The following is a 23,125-nucleotide window of genomic DNA, read 5'->3' as shown; positions in this document are numbered from 1 at the left end:
AACTCTATATAAATATTAAGCCTCCTCCTCCTCCTTCTTCTCTTTCTCTCTTTCTCTCTCTCTCTTTTTAAAGAGAACAACCTTGTGGAAGCATTATTATGTTATTAATGCTTATTTAACCCATGGAAAGTGATTTATCCTGTTTTACCAAGAAACCTTGGTGCTTATACTATTCTTCCTAGGAGATTGACATTTCAAGGATAATATAATATTCTCTCTGAGGGTTAGTTGGTACATGAAATTACTGAAAGAATACATGCTTATTCACTTTAACTAGATATATGCTGGAGGAATTTGCTAGGTGTTGCCAAGTTTATACTCTTCTAACTTAAGGCTAATACTTACATACTAACATAAACGCTGCACCAGTTAATTTTCAATAGACATGTACAGCCTGGTTATACCTGAGTTGCTCCATTGATTTAAAGGGCAGCATTTCTCTCAATGTTTTTTACTTTTAAACAATTCAAATAACTTAGTTTAAACACAGTTATTCTATGATGTGAAGCCTGCAGGCTCTTGTCAATCTTTACTGTTTCAAATTTTAAAAATAACAGAATTTTCTGGAACTAAGAATTTCTGTCCCTTTTGATAAGCTGTATGCTTTTTTTTTTTTTTTTTTTTAACAGGCAGTCCTAGAATGAACAGCTGTTTGTGCAGCTTGTGAATCTGCATATTACCCAAGATTTTAACTATGCAAAATAATGAGTAATACTTTAATCCATCTCTTATCTCATATATACTCAAACAAATTATTTCATGATGTTGTTTTCAAAGTATTCCCCCTCTTCCACCTTTGTCAGAATTGATCAATTTGATATTGCAGTGGTATTGATTTTTAATGCAGCCTAAAGTAGCTTTTAAGAACTATTCCATGATGAGATTTGCAATGTGACTTCTTTATTGGCACTTGGTGTTAGTATTTTGGACTAACAAATCTGTATTTAATTCCAGCACATTTACTTTTCTTCAGTAACTGAATTCCTCTCTTCAATTTGGAATTTGTATATATTTCATAGGTATAGGGGGTGACTTTTTAAAAGAGTATCAACATGTCTTCACATTTGTTTGCCCCCTAGTAACTGTGGGCACCCCTTTCCAGGGGAATTTACCTTTGGTGCGAATGATGGCATGCAGAATTCTAATGACTTGACTTGTTAGCTCAAAAAGGGAATCCAAATCAGAGTCCTCAGATACAGGGTGGGCATCCTGTTTACTCACATATATTTACTGTACTTCGCAATAAATCCCTTTATGGTCTATGGTAGTTACATCCTCACTCACAGTACTGTTTGATTTGTCCTTTCATACTATTCATCCTCCAAACCATCCACTATGGATCTAATGAGAAAAATATGGGATATTTCCTTTTAAATATTCTTTAAAATGATACCTGTCCTTTTCATTTACTTAGATGGTTAGCTCTTTGGCACACAGACCATCTTTTTGTTATATGTGTGTACAGTCCTCAGCACAACAGAGGACTGATCCCATGCAGGGCTTCCCTAGGTGCAACCACATTACAAACAATAATACTGCCATATTGGTCATGCATTGGTTCAGGGGTGGAAGAACAGTGAGTCAGGCACTTAAACCCAGATCCACAAAAGAATGTAGGTGCCTAACTCCCGGAATGGGGTGGAGCTTTTGCATCTATTTTTTGGCTAGTTTAGGAAGCTCCTAGACTATGGTGCTGGCTTTTGTGGATCCCATTCTTAGGTGCCTATCTCTCCCCACACACTGTATAGGCACCAACTGGGGATTATAGCTTTATGGACTAGGCACCTAAAAGATAGGTATAGCAATGCTCAATGTTGAAATGTCTAAGTCCTTTTATGGAGAGGAGCTCTAGTTGCATGATATATATTATATTTTGATGGTTGTAACACACTAAACACTCAAGTATCAGAGGGGTAGCCGTGTTAGTCTGGATCTCTAAAAGCAGCAAATAGTCCTGTGGCACCTTATAGACCAACAGATGTATTGGAGCATGAGCTTTCGTGGGTGAATACTTGCATCCAATGAAGTGGGTATTCACAGACAAAAGCTCATGCTCCAATACATCTGTTAGTCTATAAGGTGCCACAGGACTCTTTGCTGCTTACACTAAAGACTGTGATGTACCAGACACTACTCATAAATAATAATAAAGCCATATTTTTCTTTAGTTTTCCCCATTCCCCCTTAACTCCTCTTGATGTATGCATACTGCCCAAGTTGTTTCTATTCTGCTTATTCTTTTTATACCCCACTCTGCAAACTGTGGAGTATGGAAAAGAAAGTAAATTCCATGGAGAGAAAAGGGCTTGGCACACTGTGAGAAATAGAAGGGAAGCTCTCAGATGGCGCCCAGGTGGGAGTACACTGGTGGAATCTCCATAATATGGAACTTGGAGGCATATCTCAGACTCTAGGGGATTACAGCAAGGTGAAAGGATTCTAAAACATCCCACAAAATCTAGGTCAGTTGAGAAGTATGTTCTCCCCCCCGGAATGGTAGATTACAATAGGTGAGTTTAAGGTACAATTCCACCTTCTCATATGCACACACAACTCCAACTGAATGCAATGGAAGTTAGAACTGTGTCCCTGAGATTAAAATTTGGCCTGTAGCTATTCAGAAACAAGTTTTCATAACCTATATTACCACATGCATGAACAGAAGCAGACCACATCAGGGCTGAGGTTGCTGTCGAAACAGGGTGGCAGAGAAGGAGATCCTGCTAGGCCATGCCCAGCCAAAAGGGGCACGCCAGCTGATGAATCACTCTTCTAGGCTTCAATATTGGGAGCCAAATTAAAGCCTGGCTAAGAACATATCCCTTTCCCTCGGAGATGATTTATTTTTGAATGTATTTTGTAATTCACACTTTTTGTAGAAAGTACAAAACATAGAGCCCTTTGTGGGTATGTCGACACTGCAGCTGGAAATGAGCCTTCCAGTGCAGGTAGACAGGTTTGGGCTAGAGGGGCGTGAGCTGCCATGCTAAAAATAGCAGTGTGAGAATTGTGGTTTCAATGGTGGCTCAGGTTCTCATATCCACAGCACCCCCTGAGCTCAGGTGGTTAGTTCAAGTCTCTGTTGGAACTGCAATGTCTACATTGCTATTTGTAGCATGTGAGCTTGAGCTGAGCTAACTTGAGTCTATGTACTCGCACCAAGCTCCAATGTAGGATATACCCTTAAAGTTCCTGTTTCTATAGTCTTCCCCTTTTCTTTCACCATCTGAAAGTGCATATCTACACTTAGCTCCGGAGCAATCGATCCAGCGGGGTTTGATTGATCGTGTCTAGTGAAAATGCGATAAATCAACTGCCAAGTGCTCTCCTGTCGACTCTGCTACTCCACCGGAGCGAGAAGCGTCCGTGGAGTCGACAGGGGAGCATCAGCAGTCGACCTACTGCATTGAAGACACCATGGTAAGTAGCTCTAAGTATGCCAACTTTACCTACGCTATTTTTGTAGCTGAAGTTGTGTAACTTAGACCAACTTAGCTCACCCGCATCCCTCCCAGTATAGACCAGGCCTTAGTAACCACTTTTTTCATATTGTTTGTCCTTAAACGCCTCTAAGACTTCCTCATCTCTGTTGCAGGGATTACCATCTTTACTGATGCAGTTAGCATGCACAAGTTGATTGACAGTGTAATCCACATTTTTATGTGATTGGGTGGCAGCTGTCTCCCAGGAGTGATGTGTTTAGGACCATGCCTTTTAAACAGAGCTCAATGATAAATCTCCCATTTTCAATAGTGATGTTTACTCTAAGAAATTGACTCTGCTTTCGCTGTACTCAAGGGTAAACTTTTAAACTGGGGTCAAGTTTTACGGAAAGCTATTAGTCACTTTGGGCTCCTCTATGGATGTTATCATAAGAGGATTTTAGGTTTAAGAGGTTTGCTTGATTTGTTATAACTCGTATGTATAAAAGTGAATAGTCAAGCAGCATTTGCATTCCAATTGCTATTATTTAAAAGTAATCCTGGTTTATTCATTCCAGTGGGGCAAACTCAATCAGATCATGAACATTTGACTCCTGTCTAAATGTCCAACAAGGTGACTTGGTGTCATTAGGTACTCATCATATATGAGTTTCACAGGTGGATAAATTATGATCCCCAATGTTATTTGTGCATTAGGAGCCTTGTGTACAAACACCTTGGTTATTGTGTATGTATATGGCTGCTTAGGTACACTTATTAAAAACCCTATACTACGCTGGTATGTGTATAAAATGACTTAATGGCTTTCCCACAAAGAAGGTCTAATATTTAAATTCTTAACAAAGATAGTTATTTGAATCTCTCTTGATTGTAATCTCTGAACATTTTTGACAGTGTGTTCATACATAATATCCTTTGGGTTCACTTCTCTATTAATTACTAGAGTTTTTAAAGATTTCTACTTTACTCACCTCCTTCGCAACTTTATGTATTATTAATTCCCTATTATAAAATGACCACTTTTGTTCTTTTTAGCTGATCATTTGCTTTCTTATAAAAGGCATACGTTTTAGGATCTTATGGCAATTACAAACATGAAAAGCAATGACTATTTTATCAATGTGTGAAGGTTTAACAAGCCAGGTAAATTAAAGCAAAGTGTAAAAGAAACCATCTAGAGGAGTATAGTGATACCAAAGACAATCTTAACCTCTATTTTGTATTCTTAAACTCCATTATGTGTCTCTCTCTTAAATAAGCAGGAATCACATCACCACTGAAAGCTGCAGGTAACTTACCATGGGACTATATAGGACACATGACCAGAGCTGAGAGATTCCTGGATTGAGCATGCCCAGTACAAGGACTGGGGCGAAAAGTTCAGTTAATTGGCACAAAGCCAAGAATTTCTAAGATGGCACCTTGGTAAAAGGCCACGTAGGGTCAGGTCATAGCTCTGAGGTAAATAACAACAGTGAGCATATGCAAGGTTACTAGTATTGAACAAGTCTGAGCATACCCAAGGTAACATTGGTAGTGAGCATGTTCAGTAATTCTAAAGATCTGACAGTATAAAAGGCAGTGTGCTGACAGGCAGTTAGACAGCAAGTAACATAATTGGGAGAAGACGGACAGAAATTGGGCACCAGCAAGAAGAGCTGCTAAAGCAGAATCAGAAAGTGTGGAAAGAGAGAGAAGACCAGAGCAAATAGAGCTGACTGACCAGATCTGAGCAGCAACTGCAATTAAAGAATACCAAATAATTTATAAAGTAGCAACAGCGATTAAAAGAACAATGCTACAGGATTTAAAAGGAAGCCTATTAGGTTTTTTTTTTAATTATAATTTTAGTGTAGTCTAATGTAGCATATTATTTAATATGTGTATACTTGAAATGTGTGTGTATTTTAATTGTATTTACTTATATAAAACAGTATAATTTAAGAATTGCTCTCAGTGATGAGTTACAAACTAACCATTTGTAGCAAAGTGCATGACTTAGAATCCTTTAAACTGTATAAAAACAACGAGGAGTCCGGTGGCACCTTAAAGACTAACAGATTTATTTGGGCATAAGCTTTTGTGGGTAAAAATGCCACTTCTTCAGATGCATGGAGTGAAAATTACAGATACAGGCATAAATATATTGGCACATTAAGAGAAAGGAGTTACCTTACAAGTGGAGAACCAGTGCTGACAAGGCCAATTCAGTCAGGGTGGATGTGGTCCACTCCCAATAATTGATGAGGTGTCAATACCAAGAGAGGGAAAATTGCTTTTGTAGTGAGCCAGCCACTCCCAGTTCCTATTCAAGCCCAAATTAATGGTGTTAAAGCTCTGCAGTTTATCTTTGAAGTCTGTTTTTGAAGTTTTTTTGTTGACATATGACTACTTTTAAATCTGTTATTGACTGTCCAGGGAGATTGAAGTGTTCTCCTACTGGCTTTTATATGTTATCATTCCTGATGTCTGATCTGTGTCCATTTATTCTTTTACGTAGAGATTGTCTGGTTTGGCCAATGTACTTAGCAGAGGGCCATTGCTGGCACATGATGGCATATATCACATTAGTAGATGTGCAGGTAAATGAGCCTCTGATGGTGTGGCTGATGTGGTTGGGTCCTATGATGGTGTCGCTAGAGTAGATACGGGAACAGAATAGGCAATGTGGTTTGCTACAGGGATTGGTTCCTGGATTAGTGTTTCTGTGGTGTGGTGTATAGTTGCTGGTGAGTATTTGCTTCAGGTTGGGGGGCTGCCTGTAAGTGAGGACTGACCTGCCTCCTAAGGTCTGTGAGAGCGAGGGATCATTTTCCAGGATAGGTGGTAGACGTTGATGATGTGCTGGAGAGGTTTTAGCTGGGGGTTGTACGTGATGGCCAGTGGTGTTCTGTTATTTTCCTTGTTGGGCATGTCCTGTAGTAGGTGACTTCTGGGTACCCGTCTCAATCTGTTTCCTCTCTTCTCCAGGTGGGTATTGTAGTTTTAAGAATGCTTGATAAAGATCTTGTAGGTGTTTGTCTCTGTCTGCGGGATTGGAGTAAATGCGGTCATATTTTAGGGCTTGACTGTAGACAATGGATCTTGTGATGTGTCCTGGATGGAAGCTTGAGGCAAATAGGTAAGTATAGCGGTCAGTAGATTTCTGGTATAGGGTGGTGTTTATGTGACCATCACTTATTTGCATAGTATTGTTCAGGAAGTGGATCTCTTGTGTGGACTGGTCTAGGCTGAGGTTGATGGTGAGGTGGAAATTGTTGAAATCCAGGTAGAATTCTTCAAGGGCCTCCTTCCCATGGGTCCATATGATGAAGATGTTGTCAATGTAGCGCAAGTAGAGGAGGGGCGCTAGGCAATGAGAGCTGTATGTGATTGAGGTCTGAATGCTCTTTAACTTGTAATAAGATTTATGTCTGATTTCTATTTTTAGATTATATTGTAGTACGGATTATTAGCTACTTTAATAAAAAGATACTTTGTTTTGGAAGCTATATTGCCTGTGTCAATCACTTTATCACAAGATTATATCTATATCCTCTAGTGTTTCCTTAACAATCCTGGAAACTCAGACCTCATGAAGAACAGACTAAGGAGGCTATAGGCAGGTTATTATAGGGGCATCCCAAAATTCATTTTTTGGGGTAATGATAGGGTTCACTAACCAAAGGCAAAGCTCTTTCCTGCAGCTAGAGCTTAGCTAAAAAATATTGAAACCTAAATAAATAAAATGAGTCAATTTTTTTGTCTTGCACCTAGTGGTAGCAAGACAGAGTGGTAGCTTTTTGACCCACTTTGCACTGATATAAATAACTCAACATGATGAAGGGGAATGCTGAATTGAGTCCAGTGGAGGCTTCTTTCAGCAAGTCATCTTGCCCTTACATCCCTCTGTGGGGCTAGCTCACAGCTCAGCCCAAACCTCAAGAGATTTTTTTGCAAGAGCTCACCATGCTTAGATAGAGTGATGAGCTCTGCTGCATTCCCCCCATAATGGTGTAGCTTTTTATGTGTAATAATTTTTATATAAACAACTTTTTCACATATACATAAATCAAAATTGAAAAGAGCAATTTACAAACAAATACAACTACATGGTTGAGGTGAATTCCTTCCTGATTAGTTTATACCCTGAAGCACAAGATTTTTTTTTAACTAGTTCTTCTGATAGTGTAGTTGCACAAAGGGACTTACTGTGGTAGTGTGGAATTTGTTTTAAAGAGCTATGTTTCTGTACTGTTTCTTTGTCTCTCACCTTTTAGATGTAAGAATTCAGCTGTATTTTTGTAGGGTGCAATGATGTGAAAGGATTCAAAATGGAAAATCTAACAGAATGGGGAATAAACTCTGCTGTAACATTTCATGAGGCACCAGATGGTGATACAGCAGATTGTCTTGCTAGTTTTTTTTGTCTGACTGTATTTGTGTTACAGCTTAGGAAAATGCTTATTGTCAGTTGTGAGGCAGGTTTTTTAGATGCTGTGCACATCTTCAGTAACGTCTCCTCTGCTTTATTCTTTCTCTGACTGGTGTATTGCTTAAGTGGACTCCTGCTGTCTATTAGTTATACATTCAAGGAAACTCAACATCACATAGTGTCAAAATATTACCTGGTATTAGAAGTCCTGCAAGTGAACATTTCAGCACGACCAAGTGTTTTTAAATAACTTATTCGTACCCTGGATGCATTGTAGTCAATTAGGAAATCAGCACTGACTTTGATGGGTCCAGGATCAGGCTTTATGAATCCATGTTCTTCTTAAGATAAAAGAGAGATATTGGAACTGTGTAAATTGTAGTGAAGGAGATGGGACAGCTGCTCAGTCAGAGTCACTGGTCTCTTTGTGAGAATGGCAGTTGATATTACTAATTGGACAGCCATTTCACCATGATTTTATCTTATTTCTCAAAGCAGTAATGCACCACCATAGTATCACTTTTCAATTTCTACTTCTATTTCTTTAAGTCAGGTATTCTGCATCCAGCTATTCCCAATACCAGTTATCTCCAATGATGGACCTAAATGATTGTGCAATACTTCTTAACCACTGAAGGCAATGCCCTGAAACATGATCACACTGAGTAATTTCTGCTGCTTCGTAGGCTGATCCATTTGTTTTTGCCTTGCAACAAGTTAAAGGTGCAAGGTAGCACACCACCATTGCTAAGTATACTGTCTAGATCCTGAAAATCCTGTACTTTGACAAATAGCAATAACCTTTGCCGTGGAAAAAAACAACCACATGTTGTGTTTGGATCAGAACCGCCTGAGGCCCCTTTATTATGAGCATGCAAGGGGGGTACCAGTGAACCGGGAGCCCCCCTGAATACAGATTTACTACAGCTTATATAGCAAAAAAACACAATTAACAACACATACTTTCTCGTTAATAATTTTGCCATAATTGGAATACACCGGCCATAAAAGAAAGACAGTGCCAGCCAGCTTTTCCTGTTATTCACAGTTTGTCCTTTGCAGTTACAAGCTTTCCTAACACTACCAGTGGGTAGTTATATTTCTTAAGCCTGGTGATTACAAATAGTTCTGCTTTGTATTTTTCCATTACCCTGTCTCCAAATAACCCCTCCCTCCCTTTCTTTTCTGCCCTCCGGCCACCCATACAATTAACTTGACCAAAGTTTAGGCCTGAGCAAATTTTTTTACCACACCTTCAACTGACCTCTGGCTAAACACTGAAAGTGTAACATTCAGCTCCAGCTTTCCTAGATTACCTTTCACTTATGCTTGATTACCCCAGTTCTGCTTGCCATATCCCTTTGGAATAAAGGTGGAGGACTATCTGCACACTAACACTTGAGTCGCAAGATTGTTTAAATTGAGTCTTCTTTCCCCAGCCTGCAGGAAGGCAGAATACAACTCTGAGTTGTCAAGAAACCCTGAGCAGTAGCAACTGGCAGAAACAGGCCTCTTATTTTTAACAGCAGTACATAAAGGTAAAGACGAATGGATGGTTTTCCTTTGCAGGCCATGATCCCTTTCATTTTACAGTGGTAGAACAATGACTGTTATTGACATCATTATGAGTAATGTCCAGAGAATATTTTTCTTATGAAAGCTCTTCTATTAAGGAGAGATGTGCTTGCTATGGGCTAGACATTCTTCTGTGTAAATGCTGTGAGTTTTAAACAACTTTTGGTGTAATTCAGGCCAACGTGTCCAAACTTTCTGCTGTATAAATACATCTTGTACATCCTAATATACACACATTACATTCTTGTGCCTTTGTCCGATTTATGATTTATTTAATTTCTTCATTTACACAAGCTCTGGGTACGCTTGATAAATGTATGTTACCCATAAAAAAAAAATAATCTTGACGCAACATAAAGAGGTTTAATGAACCCAACTAACAGGTTCTGATCCTGCAAACATTAACATGCATAAAGTTACGCACATACATGAATGGTCCTATTGACTTCAATGGAACTACTCACATATGTAAAGTTAAGCATGTGTTAATTCAGGATTGGGGCCAAAACCACCAACAGAATCCCCCTCCAATCACATCCATCTCCCAGTGGTCCAGGGAGAGAAGATGGGCTGTGCATCATGCCCTGAAGGTTAACACACTCAGTCTTTTGCAAACAGACGCTCCTATCCTGCAGACAAAGTACACCATGTTCTCTAGTCCATGTTGCCAGGGAGGGCAAGAAACAGTGGGGAGTTACAGCGTGTCTACATGTATGCGTCTGGTTTCTGTAATTCTCAGCTGATCTGAGGATTTCAGGAACAAATCCCTTGCCTGAGAAAGATGAAAACACTGCCAATACATATTCAAGAGTTTTCTCTATCGTGTGTGTGCTTTTGCTATGAGTTAGGTGACATCAAAAGAGAGACCGGGTTATGTGTGAGCATGAGCAAGACAGTAGTGATGCAAATGAACAAGAGGAAGGCCTTCAGAGGTAAGTCTAAAATTCACTCTTGCCTGTTAATGTTACATCCCATTCGTGCTTCAATGCCGAGGTGCAAGATAGGGTTCAGAGTAGAGCTACAGAATGATTCAAAGATTAGAAAACATGTCTCATAGTTACAGACTCAAGGAGCTCAATCTATTTAGCTTAACAAAAGGAAAGTTAAGGGTTACTTGATTACAGTCTGTAAGTACATACTTGGGGAACAAATATTTGATAATGGCATCTTCAATCTAGGAGACAAAGGTATAATACAATCCAATGGCTGGAAGTTGAAGCCAGACAAATTCATACGGGAAATAAGGCATACATTTTTTAGGGTAATTAACCACTGGCACAATTTGCCAAGGGTCGTGGTGGAGTCTCCATCACTGGCAAATTTTAAATTAAGACTAGATTATTTCTTTAACAGATATGTTCTAGTTATTTTGGGTCGTAGTTCTGTGGCTTGTGCTATATAGGAGGTCAGGCTAAACTATTACAATGGTCCCTTCTGGCCCTGAATCCATGAATCTATGACAGCAGTCTATGGGAGGAGTTTCAACCATAATTTGTAATTTCTTTGGTTGTTTTAGTATTGTTGATACCAGTGAGTTCAATTATTGTATTGATAAGGCATCAGATAAGTCAGCTCAATCAGTTTATTAAAACATAGAGAAATCAGCACAAAGAGACAGGTTCTTACATTACCAATCTCTGGAGGACAGGCTTGAAGTTTATAGCTGAAGTCTGTTCTGAATTTCTTACAACAACTACCTATTGTTATACCCTACTTGTTTACTATGGATAGAAAATTCTACAGAATCCTCTTTATTAATTAAAGATCTTTCACACACCTTCTTATCTAGTTTCCAATTATTTTGCAGGTCAGAAAGATTTCTGAAGGCATCTTATACCAGTTATCCCTAAAACAGATAACTAGCACTGCCCATATCTAGCAGGCCTTAACAGAACATATATCTTGTTTTTGCCATTTCCTACAAGTATAAGGAAAAGGGAGCATACACAGTTTAACTACCGATGCATTTCCATATAAATGTAAAGCATGCTGGGAATATGGTCCATAGTTAAACAAGTTAGCAAAAATACAAAGCCTTTTCAAAATATATGATATTGGCTAACAATATCTTGTACAAAATTAGTGTTATTTAAAAATGTTTTCTGTATTTATTAGGATGGATTTCTTTTGTTTCAAATACAGAAGTACTTTTCATAATCTGTGTATCTCAAAGCACTTTACAACATCAGAGTTAATAAATTATAACACACTATATTTTGAATTCCATGCTTTTCATAAAGCAGCTCAACATTAGTACCCTATATATGCTTACTTCGTTGCAACTGCACAGTTTTCTGGGGGACTTGGAGTTTTATCCATAGTAACTCTCAAATCTTTTTCCTAGTCAGTATGCAAGAAGGCAACTACTCCCATTTAAAACTCCCCTCTCTTCATTGTTTGCTACAGTACATGACTTGTTAGACTCATTAATCTGTATTGAACTGATGTTTCTGCAAATATTCCACCAATAACTTCTCTCTCACCTCTTGCAGTTCTGTTAATTAGGGTTGCCCTTTCATATTATTTTTATTTTAATTTGTAGCCCACTTGCTAATTGTTTTTTTTTTCTACAATGGTTGCATGTACTTCTCCAGTAATTGCTACATCTTCCTTAAATGCTGCTTAAAAATGAAGTACATAATTCAAAATGTGCTTTTTCCCCAATGCCAACCTGGGTGTTAATGTAAATTCAGTTGTGCCATGTTGGCACAGCCCTGCATTGATGATTTAATACTGACCCCCCCCCCCAGGAGAAGTTCAGTATCTTAACCACTCAGAAACTATACTGATGGGCATGGTATAAGAACCTGAACAGAATAGAGCAGAATCATTCTGAGGTTGAGAATTTATTTCATTCCCTTCCTTGTGTATTAATGGATTACCTTTTCCCCACAACATGTCTTTCCCCTGATATTTTTTTATATTCCCCGTAACCCTTTCAGTAGTATTAACTCATTCTCATTTGTGCTGCAGAAGGACCTGATCTGCCATTGTCCTGAATCTTGGGTTGTCATTTATGTGTACAAAGTGAGGGTAAAACACTACCGTTCTGATGTGGTAGCATTTTACACCTAGACTGCATTGGCGTAAGTGATTACAAATGTCTAGGGCAATGGAAAATCACCCCTTTTTTCTTTTACCTGCCAACCTTTAATACACCAAATAGTCCTACATGGTTGTTTTCAGTTTTCTTTTTCTACAGCAGTTTGGTTTTAACTCAAATCTTTGACAAAGACTTTCATGAAGCTGCATTGTCCTCTTGTTTTTGTTTTGTTTTCTGCTTCTTCAAAGGCATTTATTTTTATTTTCAAAGGTGTATTGAATTGTACTTAGATCCCTTTATCTTCAATGGCTGCTTGAATAACAAACATCATTTTAACCTGGCATCCTGATTACCTACTTGAACCACACAACAGATGAGCCACTGCAATCTACAGTGTAATGGTTACTGCATTGCAGTCAGTGTGGTGGATTTTCAGCTTGGCCTCCAGAAGGTTGTCATCATCAGTGGGGAGAGAATGGTTGCACGCCTGATTTGCAGCAGATCTCAACATGTGTTAATTAAGTCTGTAATATAGCTGCGAGGCAGCCAGATTTGCAGCCATCCTGGACTGCTCTGATGTAGCGGTTCAAAATAGTGTAATTAAAGGAGAGAAACAATGCCTTGTACAAACTTACAAAAGAAGCATGTTGTCTCTCCCCTTTATAGCAAACAAGTCAGCCATTAAGACACCAAATTATTTCCTCTTTTCCTTTTATTATGTTGCGAATGACAATCATGAATTTCAAGGGACTGATCCTGCAAACAGTTCCTCATATGAATTACCCTTACAAGCAATTTCATTGAAATCATATTATCTGTATTAATAACCTATAAACAGAGTAATTGCAGTATATAAGAGGTATATGGTATTATAACTATTGTATTTTGTTTGTTTTTAAGAATGTGTATTACTTGTATTTCACCTGGTTCAGAATAAAGCTGGGAGAACCAATCACTATGTTTGTTTGTGATTTAATGTGAGAACTCTTCTCCATTTGACCACGTTTGCACTCATGTTTCTGAATAGACTTTGTGAAAATGTTTAAGAGATCCTATTAGTGCAAATATTATTATTTGCATAAGAGAACACCATTTATGCGGGGAGTGCTTGACTAGCCATTAATACTCCCCCTATGCCCCTTCACACAAGGGAGAAAACAAGTGTTTTTAAAAAACAACAAAATATTAAATACAACTGACCAGAGTGAGTAGCAGTGCTGAGAAGGGGATGGCTGAGGGAAAGGGTGTTTGAGATACACATAAGTCACGGAAATGTCCCTTTTATGAAAAGTCTTTGCTTATGCTTCAGCACCCCCTAATATGCATTGTGGCAGATATGAGGGTGGGGTTGGAACATAGCTCAGGAGTAACCAACCTGTGGAATCACCTCTTTGGTGGTACTGCCCTGTGACTGGATACCTGCTGTCAGCGTGATGTCAAAGGGCTGTAGTATGGGAAAGGAGGCCATCAGTGCTGTCACCGTCATCAAGGAGAAGTGGTAAAAAAAAAAAATAGCAGAACCAATCAAGGGAAAGGGGAAGACAGCTGCAGCAGCAATCATAAAGTGGACAACAGCAGCTGCAAGGCAGTAGTGAACAGTTCTTTCCTCCGGATGCACTGCAGCAGCTGGGGGCATCTGACTCATCTGTAGGCAGCAGCTCTCAATCAGAGGCTGCACATCCTGGAGGGGGAAGAGCAGCATAATCTAAAGGTTCCAGGAGGCACTGTAAGTGTAGTAGTGGTGAATCCAGTGACAAAAGGCAGGGCTGTAGAAGAACCTCGCATAGCTGGAGGAGGGGAAGGAACAACTGAACGAGTAGCAGCCGGAGACTACCCACAATAGGCACCTTTAGATGTCAGGCTCATTTCTCTCCTATATGATCAATTCTATAGAGCCCAGGCCTGGTCCTAAGGATGCTTGCCTGATCCTTATGCCCAGTGTCCTTGGGCTGATGTCTTGGATCCTACCACCCAGTAGGGCTCTACTACTCTTGCAATGCCTCTCTAAAATATTTGCCTTGCCTGTCCCTCAGGGAACCAAACCTCCAGTGATTTGTGCAGCCACTGTGGCTCTTTATAAATGTAGGTCCTCCGATCATGAAACAGGAAAAGCTCCAGGCAATGTTAATGACCAGTCACACCACTTGGCTACAGAATTCTGAATACTGAACAGTCAAATGAATGTTCATGGTAAACAGTTTCTGAGCAAGGCAGCATCCTAAATTTGTTTACACAAAGTATTTGTCAGATAATTTGGAATCTTTTCATTATTGGGCACTGTGATCTTTTCATGGACAACTCACACAAAGGCTAAATTTGGCAGATAAATTGTTTGCAATTAATAATTTGATTCACTAGCAATTTCAGTTATAAATGCGCTACATTATATACATGGAAATTGTATGGTTACTTCTGTGCCTATAAATAAAGAGGATCCTCCATCTTCAAGCTACCAGTGCAAATCCAAAGGCAATTATGCTAGGTGGTGCATGGTACTTTAACTCCAAGTATAATTGCTATACTATTTACAGGGCATAAATAACCTTGTAGTTACTGAATTTTTTATTTATGGTCCTCACTCTACCTGGCCACAATTACATTATTAAAGAATAATTACATGAATTACATTACTTCTGCACCATAAAAAAAGATATTGTAGTATAGTCTCTGTTCATTTAAAACACAAAGACTAGTGCAATATTTTTACAGTGTTAAACAATGCTATTTATTGGTGCAAATGATATTTACCCCTTATCCTTTGTCATCAAAGCATGCATATACAGTCTATTGGATCCTAGGGGTTCTGTCTCTCCACAAATATATTACCACTGAATGGCTTTACTTACAGAACTTTAAACTTTAGCATTGCCCTAGAACTGAAATTGCTTCAAAATTGTAAAAGAAACATTTCTCAGAGAAGTTTATGATGATTCACCAGTGCCTGATCTTTTGTAAAAATTGCTAAATAGCACAAAAATAAAAACCAATTATAGCCTCTATCTACTCGTTGATGTATAGCTTTGAAATAGTACATTTAAAAAACTGAATATAAATCAAGTTCAAAGCTGCCTTTACATACTAACTTTCAACAGAAGAGAAAGGAGTCAGAATAACGTGATTACATCAGTTAGCTCCTCAGAGTCTCTTTAAAAAAAGCAAAAGGTCTTGATATTTTTTGGTAATTTAGAAAAATAAAATGTAGACACTAGTAAATATTATGTGTTACACTAATGCAATAAGGCATTGCTCCTGCAATTTACAACACACAAGTGGTTTGCTGTGCCCACACAGAACCCCTTTGACTTCACTGGGGCTCTGTATGCATACAGCTGTCTGCTCACGTATTGTGCATTGCAGGATTGGAAACTCGTGATGGAAGGAGGAGATGAAGTCTATATAGATCCTTTTTTAAATAGTTAATTTAGTACTAGTGAAAAAATCCAAATAAGGGATTGAATGACTCAGGGGAATGGAAATGGGATATGGTGTCTTTCACCTCTAGGTTATCACTTTGAATCTTATCCAGGAAGGTAGTGACCAAAAGTTATTACCACCTGAGAGCTTTCCGATGGTTTCTCTGAAATGAGTTAATGTTAGGCAGACAGGCATCACCATCACAGGTGGCAATCTTGTCTGCAACCTGAGCAAAGCAGTGAAAGAGCAAATAGGTATTTATTGGATGGTGTGGGCATGCCTGAACTCCCCTCAGTCTGACACCTTTCATTAGCACTATTTTTTTAAAGAAAAAGGGGATGGAAAACGGAAGGCACAGGGCAGATACTAATAGAGACTGAAATTGTCTGTTCATCCACTAAACATGTACAGAGGCTCTGAAATTTCTGTGCACCAGGCCAGCAGTGAGCTCCAAATCTGTAATGCTATTCTAGAGGGTGCACTTCTTGAGATGAGAAGTAATTGAGTCTCCATTCCCATTCAGTCCTCCAAATATCTGTAGGATTGGGGTGTAATTACCTTCCCATCCATCCCAGTTGATTTGCTCTGAGATTTTATATACTTACAGTTTCTGCTAATGCATTTGCTAGTCCATTCTGCACATTAATGTCACTCTGCATTCAAAAGTATCTCCTGAGCTCTCTTAAGCTATGTCTACACAGGGATCAAAACCAGCAGCTGGTCCAGATCAGCTGACTTGGGGTCACAGAACTCCAGCTCCAGGGATGAAAAATTGCTGTGTGGACACTTGGGCTCAGGCTCTAGCACAAGTCAAACATCTACAGCCCCAGAACCAAGCCCCACCAGCCCAGGTCAGCTGACCCGGGCCAGCTACAGGTCTTTTATCCCTGTGCAGACATAGTCTTAATGCCCAGGGTCCTTTTAACTATTAGTTTGTTAATTCTTATCTGGGGAGACTTTTACCCTCTGAATAGTTTTACAACATCCACCTTCTCTATGCCCTTGAAAGCTTTATGTGCCTTCATCATGTCCCCTTTTAATCTTTTCTAATGCCAATAAATCTAATTTTCCTAACCTCACTACATACAATAATTATAACCCCTGAGGCACTCCATTATCCTTTTCACGCTCTTTCTGTACAATTTCCAAATTGCTACTATCCTTTTTGTAACAAGTTGCCCAGATTTATGTACAATACCCCAGGTAAGGTCTCATTAGCTTTCTATGTACAGTGCCAAGACCCAAGATCATTGCCTTTGATATGTGCTCTACCCCCAAATTGCTACTGCAGTACATGCTGGCCTTCTGTTTCTTTTCCTGATTGCTGCCAGATATTGAGCTGATAGTTTTAGTGTTGTAGCTAATCGCTATCACACCAGACATTTTTTCTTGATCAGTGTATTGCAGCCTTTGAACATTTAAGGGCAGTTTGTATCTGCCCCTTATGTGAGTGGCATGCAGTAAGGGGGAAACGACATAAAAAGCCTTCCACCCTTGCAAGGCCTATCTTAGGGTCATGCAGAATAATAACCAATGTACTTAGGATCTCCCCACACACAGTCCAGTGGACCTAGCCAGTCTTAACACAATAACACAAATGGTTGTCAGGTATTACACTACAGGTGCTCAACATAAAATAGTCTTCATGGGTGGGGCACTTTTATTGACTACAGGAGCACACCACTCAGTTTAAACCTGCTCAGGCTTCTAGAATTTTTTAGTTCACATGGAGCATGCTCATAGGCTTCACAGGTATTAGCATAGTCACCCCCATACTAATATTGCATCACCTTATTTGATATGTCACTCTTTGTGGTACCATCTGCTGCAGTGCTTGTGGATGCTTATGTGGAAATCGAAGAGGGAGTAAATACAGCTTGAAGGGTCCCATCTGTAATGGCTACTGAGCTGCTACAGGGTGATACAGCCAATGAAAACATGATTCCTACAAGCCAGCTCAGGTGCCTGTGGACAGCTTCATGTCCCTGGACAGAGTGTATCCCTTCCTTATGGAGGTCTTCCTTGCTTCCCTCTATATAGTGCCCCTTCACACTGAAGAAGCAATTCATAAGAAGGGAATCTGTATATGGTAGAGGACGGTAGAAACAATATTTTATTTTCTTGCATCATTTTGTAGTTATTCCTCCATTTGGAGAATGGCCACAGACTCAAATACTGTCTCCATTCTGGTTTTCCCTCCTTACATTGGTATTTCACCATCTCCATTCTCAGATTCTCTCTCCAGGAATACATCTGAAATTTACAACATTTCCTCATTTTTCTGACCAAAATCCAGGAAACTGATTCTCCATTGCCTGGCACTGTATGTAGATGGTTTTATTGTTTCAAAGTGGAGATAAAATGCTAACAAATAAGCATGAACCAAAACATAATTCAGAGCAGAACATTAGGGGTGACATTTTCAGTAGCAGAGAAGAGCAATGGGGTAAAATTTTCAAAAATGGGACCTAGGCACTTTTCAAAATTTTACCCCATTGTTCTGCTATGATTTTATTTTATTTTATTTTTAATTTGGGGAGACTTTACACTTAGATTCTATCTTGCCTCATCATTTAATCAGTGCAAAATGGATGTGAAATAGTATCATACTGATATTATCCTGGATGTAAACTTCACCATTAATCACTTTGTGCCAGATCTATTTCAGTGAAGCTATGCCAATTTATAGAACATGAGCATCTACTTCTTTCACCATATCCCATGCCACCCCCTGCTCTTTTTTCAAGCCTTTCTCTCTTTGTTTTTTCTCTTAACCCAAAGTTCCTGACTTCTACTTTTTCAAAATCTTGGTTGTGAGCCTAAATAATCATGAAGGTGAGGGTCAGCCCACAGTGATATTTTGTAGCCCACTGAATGTACCTCTTGATCCTCAACATTCAACTTCTGTTTTGACACGTCATTTTGTACTTAGTGCAAAACAATTTTAAAAAAAAATCTTGTTCTTATTGATTTTCATACAGAAGTGACACATTTTTCCAGAAATATTGTCTTCCAGTCAATTGCAGCCAGGGCCGTCCCTGGGGGGGGGGGGGGGGGGCACACAAGGGGGGAATTGATGGATTTGTCTCATCCGGTACCAACCACGCCAGCCAATCGCACCGGCCCACTGGGTTGCCCAAAGCATGGGGCCCGGAGCAGTCACCCCGATTCACCCTACCCAAGGGGCAGCTCTGGTTGCAGCACAACAGATGCATTTCAGTGCTTTGGTACTTTTTGCTGTTTCTTTTTCATAGGTTCATAGAAACATAGAAGATTAGCATTGGAAGAGACCTCAGCAGGTCATCTAATCCAACCCCCTGCTCAAAGCAGGACCAAACCCATAGATTCATAGATTCTAAAGTCAGAAGGGATCATTATGATGATCTAGTCTGACCTCCTATGTAACTCAGACCATAAAACTTGGCCAAAATACTTCCTAGAACATATCTTTTAGAAACTTATCCAATCTTGATTTTAAAATGGTCAGTGATGGAGAATCCACCATGTCATGGAGTCACCAGGGCAATTCTCTGGAACTTCTCCATATGAAGTCAGCCAGGACTTGGGTGCCTGCCTCTCTCTGAGCAGACTGTTGCCAGGGCAAGAAGCTAACACAGCTTTGACCTTCCTGGGTCTGACCTCAGAGCATTCAGCATCCCTTTCCATACCATGCACTTCCTGCAGCACGTCTGCCTGGGCAGGGTTCCTGGGGAAGCCAGAGGGCCCTGAACCCCAACATTAGGACTCTCAGCCAGTATGTAGAACAGAGGGGTTTATTAGTTGACAGGAACACAGTGTAGAACAGAACTTGTTAGCACAGAAATCAGTGACTTTCAGCCAAGTCCATCTTGGGGAGTCCTGGGCCAGATGCCCTGGACTCCCCTTCTTCCAATCCCCCCAGGCAGACTTCCCAGCTTCCAGCGACCCAACCTCAGACACCCCTGTTGCTCCTTCTCCTGGTCTTTGTCTCGCTTCCTGGGCAAAGAGTCACCTGGTCGTCACCTGGTTGCATCCCCCTCCTGGGTCTCTGGTTAGGAAGGGCACTGGCTATAGCATTTGTGCAGGCAGCTGGAGAAGCATCACTTGCCCCAGAGGGTCTCAGCCAAAGTCACACACCCTTATTCCTACCACCTAGGCACTGGTGGTGGGAATAAGGGAAACAGAGGCACACACAATATTCACACAAAACAGTCAGACTCACATAGGCTCAACAGCAAAGAGTCCTGTGGCACCTTATAGACTAACAGATGTATTGGAGCATGAGCTTTTGTGGGTGAATACCCACTTTGTCGGATGCATGTCGTTGAAATTTCCAGAGGCAGGTATAAATATGCAAGCAAGAGTGAGTCAGGCTAGAGATAACGAGGTTAGTTCAATCAGGGGGGATGAGGCCCTCTTCTAGCAGTTGAGGTGTGAACACCAAGGGAGGAGAAACTGCTTTTGTAGTTGGCTAGCCATTCCTAGTCTTTGTTTAATCCTGAGCTGATGGTGTCAAATTTGCAGATGAACAGAAGCTCAGCAACAGAGGGTCCTTTGGCACCTTTGAGACTAACAGAAGTACTGGGAGCATAAGCTTTCGTGGGTAAGAACCTCACTTCTTCAGATGCAAGTCAGCAGTTTCTCTTTGAAGTCTGGTCCTGAAGTAAGGCTCACATAGGCTCACATACAACAACAAGGGAAAATCCTTACTTCGTCACACACCCTTGATAAATTGTTCCAGTGATGAATTACTCTCATCTTTACAAATGTACACCTTATTTCCAGTCTGAATTTGAATAGCTTGAACTTACAGCCATTGGATCTTGTTATACCTTTCTCTACTAGATTGAAGATCCCATTATAAAATATTTGTTTCCCATGTAGGTACTTATAGAGTGCAATCAAGTCACCCTTAAATCTCTTTGTTAAGCTAAATAGATTGAGCTCCTTGAGTCTATCACTATAAGGTATGTCTTCTAATCCTTTCATTATTCTTATGGCTCTTCTCTGAACCTTCTCCAATTTATCAACATCCTTCTTGAAATGTGGGCACCATAACTGGAGACAGTATTCCAGCAGTGCCAAATACAGAGATAAAATAACCTCTCTACTCCTACTCGAGATTCCCCTGTTTATGAATCCCAGGATCACATTAGCTCTTTGGGCCACAGTGTCATGCCAGGAACTCATGTTCAGCTGATTATCCAATATGACTGCCAAACCTTTTTCAGAGTCACTGCTTCCCAGGAGAGATTGAAATTATCAAAGGGCCTAACTCTGCCACCCTGCCCATGTGGAGCTGTTCTCTGTCTTACTATGTGAGCAGTCCAATGTGAGCAGTCTTGTTATGTGAGCAATCCAATGCGAGCAGTCCAATGGGTTTCAATAGGAAAGCAGAGAGCATGAAATATCTTGACTCTAGCAAAGTTTTTGATACGGTCTCCCACAGTATTCTTGCCAGCAAGTTAAAAAGGTATGGATTGGATGAATGGACTATAAGGTGGATAGAAAGCTGGGTAGATTGTCAGGCTCAATGGGTAGTGATCAATGGCTTGATGTCTAGTTAGCAGCCGGTATCAAGCGGAGTGCCCCAGGGGTCGGTCCTGGGGCCGGTTTTGTTCAACATCTTTATTAATGATCTGCACGATGGGATAGATTGCACCCTCAGCAAGTTCGTGGAGATTCCATGCTGCGGGGAGAGGTAGATACGCTGGAGGGTAGGGATAGGGTCCAGAGTGACCTAGACAAATTGGAGGATTGGGCCAAAAGAAATCCAATGAGGTTCAACAAGGTCAAGTGCAGAGTCATGCACTTAGGACGGAAGAATCCCATGCACTGCTACAGGCTGGGGACCCACTGTCTAAGCAGCAGTTCTTCAGAAAAGGACCCGGGGATTACAATGGATGAGAAGCTGGATATGAGTCAGCAGTGTGCCCTTGTTGCCAAGGAGGCTAATGGCATATTGGGCTGCATTAGTAGGAGCATTGCCAGCAGATCGATGGAAGTGATTATTCCCCTTGTGATGGGGCAAGGCCAGACGGCTACAGTAAAGTAGTGAGGAACAGGTATGTTAGCCCCAGGCTAAACAAATCCCTGGTACCATGGTAACCAAATGGCAGTTGCTCCAGGTTAATCAAGACATCTGGGACCAAATAAGATCCTTCTAGAAGGCAGTGGAGATAGCTAGATTGATTGGGACACCTGAAGCCAATCAAGGGCTGGCTGGAACTAGTTAAATACCTCCCAGTTACCTCAGTGAGGTGTGGGTGTCAGGAGCTATAGGAGGGAGCTGTTGGAGGAATGAAGTAGTATGAATCCATATCAGGTGCAAGGAAGGAGGCCCTGAGGTAATGGTGAAGGAGATATTGAGTGGGGGGCTGCTGTGGGGAAGTGGCCCAGGGAATTGTACATGTCCTATTTCCAAAGTCAGCTACCATAGCTGCTAATTTTAGGGTCCCTGGGCTGGAGCCCGGAGTAGAGGGTGGGCCTGGGCTCCCCCTCCTCTCCCTGATTAATCACTGAGACTGGGAGACAACAGAGACTGTGTGAGGGAGGGTTGCTTCTCCTCACCTTCCTTGTTGGCTTATGATGAAAATGGCTCAGTAAGCTGTGACCCTTGCCTCTAGAGAGAGAAGGGCTACGTGGAGGGTCACAGTGAACCTCTGAAGATAGCAAAATCCGCCAGGAAACACAGGACCCATGGAGTCAAGGACAGAACTTTGTCACACCCTTTATTTGGCACTGGTGAGGCCACATCTAGAGTATTACGTCCAGTTTTGGGCACTAAAAGAAAGGATGTGGACAAATTGGAGAGAGTCCAGCGAGGGCAACAAAAATGATCAGGGGGCTGGGGCACATGAATTACGAGGAGAGGCTGAGGGAACTAGGCTTGTTTTTTCAGCAGAAGAGAAGAGTGAGGAGGGATTTAATAGCAGCCTTCAACTATCTGAAGGGGGGTTCCATCGAGGATGGAGCTAGGCTGTTCTCAGTGGTGGCAGATGACCGAACAAGGAGCAATGGTCTCAAGTTGCAGTGGGAGAGGTCTAAGTTGGATATTAGGAAACACTATTTCACTAGGAGGGTGGTGAAACACTGGAATGGGTTATCTAGGGAGGTAGTGGAATCTCCATCCTTAGAGGTTTTTGAGGCCTGGCTTGACAAAGCCCTGGCTGGGATGATTTAGCTGGTGTTGGTCCTGCTTTGAGCATGGAGTTGGACTAGATGACCTCCTGCGGTCTTTTCCAACCCTAATCTTCT

This window comes from Trachemys scripta, chromosome 3 (assembly GCF_013100865.1).
Source record: "Trachemys scripta elegans isolate TJP31775 chromosome 3, CAS_Tse_1.0, whole genome shotgun sequence".
Taxonomy (NCBI): Eukaryota; Metazoa; Chordata; order Testudines; family Emydidae; genus Trachemys; species Trachemys scripta.
Note: the sequence above shows the minus strand (reverse complement) of the source record.